Consider the following 13,585-nt stretch of genomic DNA (forward strand, 5'->3'; position numbering starts at 1 on the left):
TGGGCACATTAGCCAGAGCCCTCAGGCAAGAGGAAGAAACAGGATACAGGTATCTGGAAAGGTGGGAACCGAGCTGTTCTTCCCGACAGGTGATATGATGCTTATATAGAAGGCCCCAAATTTCCAGAAGTCTCCCAGAGCTAATGAGCAAACTCAGCAAGATAGCAGGATACAATATCAAAGTACAAAAATCAGTAGCATTCCAGGAATGAGCAGAAGGACCTAGAAAGTTTGGGGTTCCTCCATCTTGGCAAAGCTGGATTTTGTTGTGTGAGTCTTTGTTGTTGGTTTTGCTTACCAACTCAGATACCAATGACTAACAGAATGACATCTGTAGAATTTGGGGAAAAAAAGGTACATATCCCATTCCTTTCCCACTGAAGATGCTGCTGACACAGTGAACTGGACACAGAGATGCCTTCATGTGGAAGATAGATTTAAAAACACGCTGTAGATGTGCTGTTAGTAAAACAGGATGTGCACAGCCAGCCATCTGGGATGTGAGCCCACAGACAACAGAAAGGGAGTCCTCTGGGTAAAGGAGGAGCTTGCATGGACCTTGGCTCCAGGAAAGCGCGTTATACATCTTGTCTCCCATGTGTCAAAAAATTAATAGATCAAGGATGCTCCATGAATGAAGTTAAAGTACACAGGGTGAAACACTAGTGATAGTGTATCCAGGGTCAGGAAGTAATTAACATGAAGACAAACAGTGATTACTTCTGATTGGTTAGGACTGGATCACAATTTGTTTTTATTCTTTACCCTGCTTTACATATTAAGGCCTGCTTATCATTGGCTTTTATTTCTCAGTGAGAGAGATTTATTCCTCTTAATATTCCGGAAAAAAAAGTCTTTTTCCAGGAGAGATTAAGAAGAGGAAGCAAAGGAAAGGCCACCAAAATTTACTTTTAGTGTGAGTAGTTCACATTTTCTCTTAGTGTTATCTGGCTGCGTTAACATTTCTACTCTTCTCCTGTCACTGATGAGTCATGGTGAATTAATTATAAGAGCAAACTTTTCCATACGTGTTGAAATTAAGGCAAATCTTTCCTTTTGAGATGGATGCCTGCAGAAATCTGAGTGTTATTTCTCCCAGAGTTACACATTCTATAAGAGTAATGAGCCCACAGTGACGAGTGGAATTGTGGATGTGTTAAGTGTCTTGCTGTCATAATGGGTATGGGCCAAAAGCACAGATGTGTATTTTTATCAATGACAAATGTGGCAAGTCTAGAAACCATCGCAGATGTCACCATGATGAGAATACTAAGTGACAAAACTGATTTTACGCAGCTACACATTGCCGTGGGCCAAGTTATCCACAGAGAAGCCAGAATATAAGTGACAAGAATAATCTAGAAAAATGATTCACATGTGCCTACCAGGTAGGTTCTGAAATGTCATTTCAGAACACTTCACACCTGGAGAGTGATGCTGGGAGGTTCGAGAGCTCTGTCCACCTGGCATGGGGCTGCACGATGGCCCTTTCCTCTAAGATCCTGGCCCAAGGTCCCTTTACAGTACCGCTGTCACCCAAGCAGGGCGCTGTGTGGGCACCGATGGTGAACTTCATTCCTCAGTCATGGAGAGCATTCACCTCAGCAAAATGGCCTTGCAGTGTGGACACCTAAGCCTCTCAATGCTTCTCCCAGTGTCCCACAAAGTGGACTAAGTAGGGATCAGGTGTTGTACCTCTCGTTCTGCTCAGCTGGCCTCAGATTGGTGCCTGGAACACTCCTCTGCCTCAGCTTCCTCTTATGACTGACCCCTTGTCCACTGCAGGTCCCATCCCAGGAGAAATCACAATAGACCAGGTCCCCAACATGTGAGCAGGCCATGAGCTGCTGTCTCCCAGAAGACTGCAGTCTGGAAAGCATTGCAGTGTTATTCCAGGGCAGCGTGACGAGCTGTGTGAGAGTGGCTGAGCATGCTCTGGGACCCAGGGGGACCCAGACACTTCAGAAACCACCTGCTCCCCCATGTCTCTGTGTTCTCTCTTCACTCATTAATCCTTAGTTTTGAGACTGTGCACACACATATGAGCTATTTAAATAACCCCAACTTTTATCTACTTTTTGCAAAATAGAATGTATTAGCACCAATAAAAGACAGGCTAACTTTGTTTTTAAGGATATGTAGTCTGCAGAGCTGGTGCTAAGAAACCAGTGTAGATGCTGAAACATCTAAGGTAGCCCTAAGCCAGACTGCAAGATAAAAAAGACCCGTGGCAGTTACACAGGATGAGATACTCCTCTACCACAAAGAAGGTGCACCTGAACAGCTGTAGGAAGATGCATGCACCTGGAGACCGTACTGTGAAGTGAGATCACAGAAGCTTAACTGATAAGTTCTCTGCTAGTGAGAAACCCAAAGTATAAATAATTTAAAGGACCAAGGGCAAGATAGACACTAGAAAAGGAGAGAGAGCTTTTGTGCATGGCAAGGGGATCTTGAGCAGGAGAAGGGGGTGAGAAGGAAGGGGAGGGGAATGAAAAGACGTGTGGACCTCGCCTATGCCCCACAACCTGTGCAGTGGTTTCCTGTTGCAGACATAGCTTTCTGAGAAAAGGAGAGGCGCTCTCGTCACCTTCAGTGTTGCCCTAAGTGTGCGCCCTCTCGCAGCCAACACTGCCCTGTGGCCAGCAGGCAGCCTGGGTACCTGGGCTCCTTGGGCACAGGGTGGGCCTGGTTCACCCTCAGACTCGCCCTGTCCCTCAGAGCTGCCTCCAGGGTGACTCCAGCTGTGCCCAGTGCTGCCCTTGTTCACAGTCCTGTCCATGCACTGGCCCCATGAACAGGCGCCTGTCCAGTGCTGAGGGGCTGGGCAGGAGGAGGGGTCTCATCTCTGCTTGAGTTTTGATGAACCCAGTTACTGTCTGGTGCCCAGATTCCCACCACTCAGAGGAGAGTGAGATCAGAACGCCACATGCCTCTGTCCTCTTGGGCACCCCGCTGTCTCTTGGAAGCGGGGCCGCTCATCTCAGCTCTGGAAATGGCACCAGGTCCTGCTTACTTGGTGCCTTTTGGTTGTAAACCTATAGCCCAAGGCTCTCTCTGTTTTGCTGTATCTTTAAAAGAGAATTTGTTAGTGCATACTGTGAAATTTTACCTGAGTCATGGTCATCATAGATTTATTTTTAAATTGATTCATAATGTAAAAATTATGTGTATTTATTGGGATTATCTTAGTTACTTTCTCATTGCTGGGCCAAAATATCTGACACAAGTTAAAAGTGGAAAAGTTTACAGTGTTTTGATTCAGAGTCTGTAGAGGTTTCATTCTACAGTCAACTGTCTCCAAGCAGGGTGGCATGGCAGGGGGCATCACAGAGGAGAAATGGTTCATGGCATGGCAGGCAAAAGGTAGCAAGCAGCAGCAGCTGCCACCTGCCTTCTCTCCGCTCCTTTCTGTTCCTTCCAGGCTGCCAGCCTGTTGATTGGTGCCACCTGTACCCGGGGTGGGGCTGCTGCTATCCACACCCATAACTGTGCTGACCCAGGTTAGTTATCACACACCCTTAATCCCACCTCCACATATGCACCTCCAAACAGCCCCATATATGACCCTGTGAGGCTTTGGGGGTCATCTAGGTAGAGGCCGTAACACATACGATGTTTCAGTAGCTGTACACACTATGGAATGCTCACATCCAGTAAGTCTGCTTGTCTCTAGTGCTCACATCTCATGGTACAGGCATCCAGGATTCTCCTCCCTGCTCCTCCTCCTCCTCCTCCTCCTCTTCCTCCTCTTCCTCTTCTGCCTCGTCCTCTTCTTTTTCCTCTTCTTTCTCTTCTTCCTCCTCCACTTCCTTTTCCCATTCCCTTTCTCCTCCTCATCCTCCTCTTACTCCTCCTCCTCTTCCTTCTGCTCCTTCTGCTTCCTTTTGTGTATTTCTGTGGTACTGGAATAATAGATCCAGGGTCTTTCCTCTTGAGTTACATCCCATAACCCTTTTTCACTTTTTAAAATTTTGAGACAGTCTCACTAAGTCATAAAGTTGTTGCCATCTTCCTGCCTCCACCTCCCTAGTGCTAGGGTTCCAGGCATGCACCATCTCAACTGGCTTCTCCTGACTGTTTGAGCAGTGCTGGACATTGCTGGTGCCTCAGTGATGGCAGTGGCCTGCATGGGGCCCCTGCAGCTCATCCCTTAGCATAGACAGGCTGCTCCCAGCTGTCCCTGCTGCGGCACGTACAGTGGGCCCCATGGGGCCCTGAAGCAGTGCCTGGTTTGCAGGGCCTTTGCCTGGTGGTGATTTGCTAGGCGAGGCACAGATGAGGCTCTGTGACTACCAGGAGGTTCTGGGCTTGAGGAAACCTGCCTCTACCTTCAGTTCCCATTTCTGCCTTGAGTGTGCGCCAGTCCTGGAGTGCTCCTCGGAGGAGCCTTATCATTTGTAAGACTCTACCGTTATAAAAGGGCACCAGCTGCCTCTCAAAGGGATGTGTGGACATTGTGCTAGTGTCTCCAGCACGGTGTCTCACCATCAGATTAGAGCGAGACACAAGTTATAAAAACACCCGGAATCAGGCTGGCACATTGGGAGTTCCTCACCACCAGAGCAGGCAATCATTCTGCCCTGAGATGCGAGACCAGATGTACCCTTGCCTCCTAGATTAAAACTCTGAAGCAGCAACAGAAATCCACAAATTGTGCAACCCAGGAGAGCAATAAATGTATAACAGCAGAGTGAGGACAGCAAAAGCACGGGTTAAAACACTGTTTTTAATCTTCCAGCCATGGATGTCTCAGTTAAATATAAGAAAAGATCCTGGTGCAGCCTGGTCAGGGGAGGATGCAGCCACAGCCGTTTGCAGTGCGCTGTGGAGCTCTCTGGAAGCATTCGCAGGTTTTCCCTGCCCAAGGAGCAGGGCAGAGGCATCTGCTCTCCAGCCTTGCTTTCCTTCCCCTGTGTGGCTCTGCTCTTTGCAAAACCAGAAGCCCGTGCAGAGGAGGTGTGTGATGTGCCTGCGGGAAAACAGACGGAGGCATCTGCAGGCTTGAACCCCAGTTCATCACAGCCATCAGAATCTGGAAGGTTCTTCAGATGAGTGTGCTTGAGGTGCCTCTGCTAAGGCAGCCATAGTAACCCTGGGGTGACAGAATGAGAATTTACACCAACAGTCTAATGTCCTAAACGGCACGGGGGACGGAGGGCCACAAGTTCCTTTGTACAGAGTCATCCCTGCGGGTCTGTCTAGGGTGGGTTCCCAGAACCCCCACCCCTGCAGACAGTAGAATGCACACTGCTCAGGTCCCTTGTGTGAAAGGGCCACGGGGGGGACTTACGTGTAACAGGCATGTGTCTGTCTCCTTGTGTCATGGCTAGCTGTTCCCCCAAAGCCTTAAACACTCATAGGTAGGATTTTGGGGAGGCGGCTGGGTCATGGTGTGTGACAGGGTTAAATGTGTGTGATAACTAGGTTATTTAACATAGATCTGGGTGCTAATGGCGGGTGATGGAAGCGCCACTGTGGTGCTGATGGTGCCAGCGATGGTGCCTTTGTGTCCAGGATGGGACAAAAAGTAAAGGGAGGCTGCTGCTGCCGCCTCCTGACTGCCTTGCCATAGTCTGTTTCTCCTCTGCCACAGCTCTCTGCCTTGTCAGCATGCCTCACGGCCAGCCAGAGGTACTGTGAGTTAGAATAAACCTTTCTCCTTTAACTTCGGGTGTCAGGTGTTTTGTCCCAGCGATGAGAAACTTCTAAGCCATCCACATATTTTAATAATCCCTAAATTGTAGTATTAGTCTCTTGCCTATTGCTGGGACTTAATGCCCAACACCCACAGTTTGGAGGAGGCAAGGGTTGTTTTTGCTTATGCTTTCAGTGGGTCCAGTCCATGGTAAGTTGGTTCCAAGGCAGAAACATCGTGATGAAAGGGTACAGAGGAGGAAAAATCTGCTTATCCCTTGGCAACCAGGCAACAGAGAAGGGAAGAGTCAGGGATAAGCATCCACCCTTCTGGGGCCAATAAACACCTCCTCCAACTAGGCCACGCCTCCTAACATGCAGTGCATGTCTTCCTGCATGACTTTGATTCACAGTAGAAGCTTCAGGTGTAGACGCTGTGATGAAGGCGAGCTGACTGCGTACTTCTGGACACCAGCTCCTTTTCTCTGTGCACAAGTGAGGCCTCAGTCTGAGAAATGCTTCTCCCTTCCCTTTTCTGCTGTCCCATTACCAGTGTAATTCATCTTTTTTGTGTGCATGTTTGATGAGAACACTAAAGAGCTCCTTTCACTGGATTTCAGACAAACAGCGTTATTAGCAGCAGTCTGGAACACTTGGTCTCAGAGCTCAGATCCGTCTCTTACCTAAAAGTTGCCGTTCTTTGTCTGTGACTGCCCGTGGACCACCTAGTAAGCACCTGCCCCCGATAAACACCTTCTTTCTCCATTGCTATGGCCTTGACTGTTTGAAGTTTCATGTACAGGTGAGATTGTGAGGCATTTGCCTCTGTGTGTCTGGCTTGTTTTGGTGGGCACAGTGTCATTGTCCCATCCCTGATACCATGAAAGCTAGCAGTTCATTTTCTTAAAGGCTGAATAATATTCCACTGTGTGTGTACCCATGGATGAATGGATTCAGGAAGTGCATATACATATGTACTCATGAATGTGTGTATTTATTATATTACACATCAATACAAGTGGATGAATGACACATTAAATATGTTACGTATACACACAAAAGCAGAGGTGTCTGTTTCTGCGTATAATGATACGTAAACCCTTCGCAGTGTCTCTGTTCATATCTCAGTGTGTACACATCTTGGCTGTTGTGACCATGCTCCCATAGATGCGATGGTGCAGATATCTTTAAAATAATGATTTCCTTTCTCTTGCTCTCTTGTGATTGATCATCCCATCAATCCTTCAGTGTACATTGGTTCTGTTACCAATCTTTTGAGGCTTCTCTGTTGTTTCTGATAAAGGCTGGACTAATTTGCATCCTCCCCAGCAGCACAGGAAAGGTGGTGGGTGTGTTCATTGATAATCACTTCACAATATTTGTATAATTACATCATCACTATATATGCGTTAAATGCAGAGGTTCTATGACTAAATGACGGAGTTGTATCCTTTAAACTCAACGTGAGTTGGAAATGTTTCAAGTGGGAAATGTGGGTAAAACAGTTACCTGGTCTGTGTACCCTGGCATCATGGTACCCTGAAATGGGGCTGAGCAGGACTGGTGGAATCACTGCCCTTGCCCAGCACCCAGAGAAAGTATCCTGTCACACACCACTATCCAGGGAGAGACTACACTTTGAATTCTGAAGCATGATCACTACTGAGCTCTCTCCTTTGCACTGTCATAAAGCTGAGAAATCAGCAGTGAGACCACTGTGCACTGGGAGCAGTGTCTGTAAACTTCCTGTTCATCAAATGGACCGCAATAAGGCAGGAAACAGAAACACAGCAGAGGAGCTGTGATTCTAGACAAGGACTTTAGAGGCATCCAGAGACCTGAGACAGGAGACATAAGTCTGAGCAGAAGGGATGGATGCCTGTAGTGAGAGCTTGGGAATTGATGGTCTCTGGGTTCTCAGCGGTCCATGGGAGAAGAGAGGAATATGTGAACTTGAGATTATTGAAGAGGGCATCTGTGTCTAGGGAAGAATACAAATGATCCATTTGTGTTTCTCCTCCTCTTTGGAAATTTCCTGGGCTGCTGTGAGGGACTGTGGGCATCAGGAGAGATGAACTAGAGGTGGTTTGAGCCAGGGCCATCTGGGAGGGTTGCCAGTGTGCGAGGAGGTGAGATGAGTGTGCAGAACTCCTGGGATGTGTGGTGTGGTGCAGGGTGGGAAGGCGAATCCTTCCCTTTTGAGTCTACTGGAGGACCACAGAGATGTTCATGGTGGAAGAGCTGGAGGAGGAGGACTTCTGCAGGCAGAATATGGGGCGAGCTGCATAGGATGGATCTGTGATCATCAAGGGAGGCTTGAGAAGACCCAGGAGAGCTGAGGACGTGGGGTGCAGAGAGTTGCAGGAGACCTGTGGCCAACCTCACATTTCAGCTACATGAAGTTGTCCTTTCAAGCCTGCCATCAGTCAATGGGAGTTAGCGCAGGTCCCAAGTCAAAATGCATAATGTCTCAGAGGGAAGAGGTGAGATCAGAAGGCATCTCCAACAGTAAGGTTAGAGGATGGGAACTGTGTTCTCCTGGGGAGAAGGGAGCACTGGATGTCGAACCCTGTCATGCAGCTAGCACTCTGCTCAGTGATGCCAGTTAAACCGAAAGGCATGGTCCCCATCGAGACTTCAAAGGCCAGCAGTTACCTGAGGGATCACAAGCCCCCTGCACTTCTGGCTGACAGGCTGTAGACACTGGGTTCCCGGCACCTCCTGAGCTTTGCTTGTTTGTGGAACCTGAGTCATAGGATTTAAGAAAGCACTGCAGTTACAAGCACAGCTTATAAATACAGATGTCTGGTGATGTATCTGGGCCCCGCCTCCTCCAAATAGTTTCTCTCCGAAAGCAACACAGACCAACTCTCCTTCCTGTGATACTCGATGTTTCAGGCATATGTTCATTCTCTTCTTTTTGGCCACTGTGGCTGCTGTGTGTGCTTCTGTGTTGAACATTCCAGTATTCTACATTCCAAAGGTACCACAGCTACCAGATCTCGTGCCCTAAGCTGGCCACAGGCTTCCAGGTTCTCCTGGTGACACACAGCCCCTGGGGAGTAGCACATGGCATTTCAGGCATAGCCTGGCTGTGTCATCACCCACAGGGACACCTGTCCCACCCGGCTGGGTGCTTCTGAGCACTGTCCACGGTCAGCTGGCTTTGGCACAGCCGGGTGGTCCATGCCATGCTGCTGGTCAGGTGAAGTGCTAGCTGCCCGGGAATCGGCATTTTAGTTAGGACACATAGTGGGTGGCAGGTGCTGTGAGGAGCAAGGCTGGAAGTCATGTTCAGTTAAAGACAAAGAGAAGAAAGCCCGGTAGGGTGTTCTGGGTCCTGACAGGCAGGCTTCAACCTCCAGCAATTTAGTCCGTGATGGATGGGGAAGCAAAGCCCACCATCCAGGAAACCACACAGCAGGCATTAGGCCCGCACACTGGCTGCCGGGAGCAGGATATCTGGACAGTATCAATTTATAATCACTGAAATTATTCTGCAAAACTGAAGCACAGACTTGCTGAGCATATACCTCCCACTGTTCTTTCTGTCTGAACAGAGCGGCTCAGCTGTGGCTGGGCTGCGGAGGGTGCCACTGTTACAGAGGGGAGCAGGCTGCAGCTGGGTGGATATCAGGGCGACTGTGGGCTAGACTGCTGGGACTTTAGGGAACTGAGATGTGTTCCAAGACTGCCTTTTGATTTATTTATGTTTCCTGAAACCTTGTGCCTTGGTAGGAAGTGCAAACCACAGATGAGTTAAAGGTGATTCACAGGTGGTGAAGAAGGCACGGGGTGCACCAGGAAATGGAGCAAGGATGGGGTCTGACGTGCTGCTGCTAGGATGAGCGCTCAGCTCCAAACGTTTGAATCAACCAATGAGAGAAAGAAACCTAATTACTCTCCTAGTTCCAGGGTCTGTGGGAGGAAACAAATTGCTTGCCTGTTGTTACAGGGTTCTTAATGCAGCATCGCCCCAGCTTGCTGGGGAAGGGACGCCATGCTGCGTGCCAATATAAGCAGTCTTTGTAATGAAACACTTTTAATTGATGACTTGGTGGCTGTTTCTCCTCATTGGCTGCCAGCATTTGAACAAAATAAAGCAAAATAACTAAGACAAAATTGGCCAAAGGAAATGGTCCACTTTTCCTATCTAGACTTGGCTTCAGGGAGGCAAATCGAATATGACCTGGTTGTTACTAAATGATCCTCTGGCATACTTTATCTCCTAAGTCTGTTTTTTCCTCATAAAATACCCTGGGGCCCTGGGGGATTTACAGGGATGTCCCTGTAGAGGGCAGTGTCACTTTCCACTGTCTCGTCATCAGGTACAGCACTCTGTCCAGCTGCTGCCATTCCCCATCTACCTTCTGTATCATACTGTCGGCAGACCACTAAACACTGCACTGATAATGAAAGTGTTATTTATAGACTCCTTACCCAGGTAGGAACATAATATTAGGAATGAACACAAAGCCTTGGTAGGGTCTTCCTAAGTTGCCCAGGCAGGGCTCATCTTCCTGCCTCAGCCTCCCAGAGAGTTAGGATTACAGGCATGCACCACCATGCCTGGCTGCAGCGTGCTTCATGGGCATTCTGTCTTCCAGTCATTACTGTAGCAGGAAAGAAGGGTCCCTGTCCTTTATGCTCTGCTTTCTGGGATTCTGCCTCTAATCGCGTCTGACAGCTGCCTGGGTCTCAGCAGCAGCTGACGAATGTGGTAAGACCAGATGCCACGGGAAAGAAGATGTAGCCTGGAGCATGGTTTATGGGGAAAGGTTTTGTTCTGTCAGACGCCAGCAAGACCATTTGGATCCAATGTCCCTAAAGACAGAGTGGACAAGAGACCAGGTGGCACTTGCCAGGGTGGAAAGGTGTTACTAATGCTGCAGTTAAAAGCCCTGGCAGGAGAGCGGGGGTGTGTGTGACAGCAGCCTGGCTGCGGTCATTTATAGAGTCACCATGGCTGGCACAGGGCCAGAGCAGCTGGATCTATCACTAGTGCCCTCGCTGGCAGGGGTTGCCATGACCAGTTCTCCCTGTCCTGGGCAGAGTCTGTGGTGTGTCACTGTTCCTGCTGCGGGAATGGCTGTCCTGTTAGCTAGGCGTTGAGCTACACTGCCAGGGTGGACTCAGATAGGGAGATGTAGCCCTGCTCATCGATGTCGGCCCCAAACTCTGAACAAAGGTCCAGGTCTCCCGAGTTTTCCAGGGCTCCAGGTCAGCAGCCCTGGCTGTCACAGTGGAGAGGGTGCTGGGTCCTCCTGTTCCACCTGATGAGATGCTGTGCTTCTCCTGCAGCCTGAAGAGCATCCTGCAGCGCGGCATGGCCCTGTGCATCATGCTGGGATTCTCCATCCTGTCTGCGTCCATTGGGAGCCGTGTGGTGAGGGACACGGTGACCAGAGCCAAGAGGTTGCAGCATATAAGTGGTTTTGGCTATGAGATGTACTGGGTCACTCACTTTCTGTATGACATGGTAGGACCCCTGTGTGAGGCAGGGCTGGGCCTGAGGAGTGTGGACCGCCCGGGGACATCCACGGAGAAGGGCTCGTGGTATCAGGAACAGCGTTCAGGCCAAGCCACCCTCAGCGATGCCCAGCAGACTGTCAGGGTGACTTTAGTCGGGAAGGATCAGGGACCTCTGGCTGCAAATCTGGGAAATCGGAGCTCTGCCCAGGATGCAAAGTTTGTCACTGGGGAGCCCTGTAAATCAGCACCATCCATGTGGTCCTTTGAAAGAGGAGGTAGGTGAGATGACAAAGAATTAGGCAGCATCTATCCTTTGCCCCCCTGACACCAGCCCCACTGGGAGGCAGCTCTGTTCCCTGTGTGAGGTGGCTGCCAGCATTTCCCCTGGGACTCTCTGCACCACCTCCACAGGGTCAGAGAGGACAAGGACAGAGCCCTCCTTGTGTTTCCCTAGAGCTTCAGATGCTTAGGTTGCATCAAAAGTGCATCTACCTCAACGGACAGTGCTCCATGCTCTTCCCTGGTAAACACTGTTTCCAAGCAGTGCTGAGCTGCTGTAGGGTCCTGGTACACACACCTCCCGCCTTCAGCAGTAGGATTTCCCGAGGATCCGGGACAGGCCTGGTCCGCGAAGGCAGCAGGCCAGGCTTTCTGCTGACTCTTCTGGCCCAGTTCTGCACCAGCTGCCTGGAATCCTGCATGGAACCTGGCATTTAACCTGTTGCTCTCCTGTAATGTTTGTGCTGGCTTAAGATTTAGCTGATTTACTTGCATTCCATCATGTAGACTAGACTTTTTAAAAAGTAGGTATTTTGCACAGGTCACACCTAAGTGACCCCAATACTTCAGGAGTTTGGCTGCCCATTTTGAACTGAATCCAAGCCTGTCATGTGACAGCTGCCAACAGGGGCGATTCCCAGTGTGTGTCGTTCTTGGGTCTTTACTCAGGGCTGGGTGGCCCCAGCACCACTTCCATCACCATCCAGGAGGTCTGTGAATCTTGGAAGAGACCAAAAGGTGCTGGTCCCAGCCCTCACCCTGCCATGGATGCTCGGAAGTGGGAGAGGGAGCCAGGACTCCAGTGCCACCCTCAGCCTCTGGTCAGCTTGTTCCCAGAGCCACACATGGCCTCAAGCCACTTTGCTCCCCACATCTGGCATTTATTGGTATCTTAGTTACTTTTCTCTCATTGCTGGGACAAAATACTTGAGGCCCAAAATGAAGGAAGAAAAGGTTTATTTAGCTTATGGTTTGTGGAGGTTTCAGTCCATGCTCAGCTGGCTCCAAGGCAGAATGGCAGGGTACAGAGGCAACAGTTCAAGGAAGCAGAAGGCAGAAAAAAAAAAAAAAAAAACCAAGAGCAAAAGGAGAGGGTCAGAGAGCAAGCCTCTTTCCCTCCTTATATCATGTGCAGGCTCCCTACTCCAGGGGAGTGAGGCACTCATACTCGTAATCCCAGCATTGGACCATGGATCAGCCACAGACCCTAGAAACTTGCCCCCATGCTGCATGAAGCTTTGGGGACATCCAGACACAAACCATGACAAATGATGTCTGGTGGTGGGTCCTGGGCTGCTGGCCTGTGGGGAACAGCTGCAGGAGAGGGTGGGGGCAGGCAGGGACAGTATAGGCTGGTCCTGATTCCCTCCTCCTTACTTCTCCCTCCCCCCTTCCCTTTCCTCCTCTCCCACTTTCCTCCTCTTTTTCTTTCTCATTCTAAGCTACATTTTTAAGCTTTCCTCCCTTCTTTGTGGGGAGGGGGGTTAGACAGAGTCTCTCTGTAGTCTAGAGTCCAGTCTAGTCTAGTCTATGTAGTCTAGACTGGCCTTGAGCTCATTATATAGCCCCAGCTGGCCTCAAATTCACAATAATCCTCCTGCCTCAACTTTCTGAGTGATAGGATTAACAGTCATGCATTAGCATGCCCAACTCCCCAGTCCTCTTTTTGAGTTTTATTTTGAGACAGGGTCTGAAAAGTCATGAAGCTGTGTAGTCTGAACTCAAATTTGCAGTCCTCCTGCCCCAGTCTCCCAGAGCATTGGGATCAAAGCCAAGGGCCCCTGTTCCTGGCCCTCATTTCTTTTTCTTCTAAGGGCACAATCATAGGGTGCCAGGTTCCACTTTAATTGACCCCATTTAAATGTAATCGCTCTTGAAAAGCTTTGTTTACAAACACAGCATCACCCTGAAGTTTGGGTGCTCAGCACATGAATTCTGGGGGTGCAGTTCACCCAGGACAGAGTCCAGCAGTGAACTGCTCATGGGTGCAGTGGGAGCTTGGCTAAGGTCCTCTGCGCAAGGCGTCAGGGTGAGTGTCTAAGGTCACTGTGCCACCCTCCTCTGACGCCACTGTCTGCCTCTTGGCTTTGTTTCCCCAGCTCTTTTATTTGGTTTCCGTCTGCCTGTGTGTCACCATCATCCTCGCCTCCTAGCTCACAGCCTTCACCTTCCGTGAGCACCTGGCAGCCACAGCGCT

At 49.6% G+C, this 13,585-nt stretch overlaps 1 protein-coding gene across 1 annotated transcript in view; it reads left to right on the plus strand.

Moving 5' to 3' along the window:
- The window catches only part of LOC100729015 (ubiquitin carboxyl-terminal hydrolase 42-like), a 109,649-nt gene that overhangs the window by 18,245 nt on the left and 77,819 nt on the right, over positions 1-13,585 (plus strand). The window lies entirely within an intron of this gene.

This window comes from Cavia porcellus, unplaced genomic scaffold (assembly GCF_034190915.1).
Source record: "Cavia porcellus strain 051 isolate PalLab524CR breed Dunkin Hartley unplaced genomic scaffold, mCavPor4.1 scaffold_23, whole genome shotgun sequence".
NCBI lineage: Eukaryota > Metazoa > Chordata > Mammalia > Rodentia > Caviidae > Cavia > Cavia porcellus.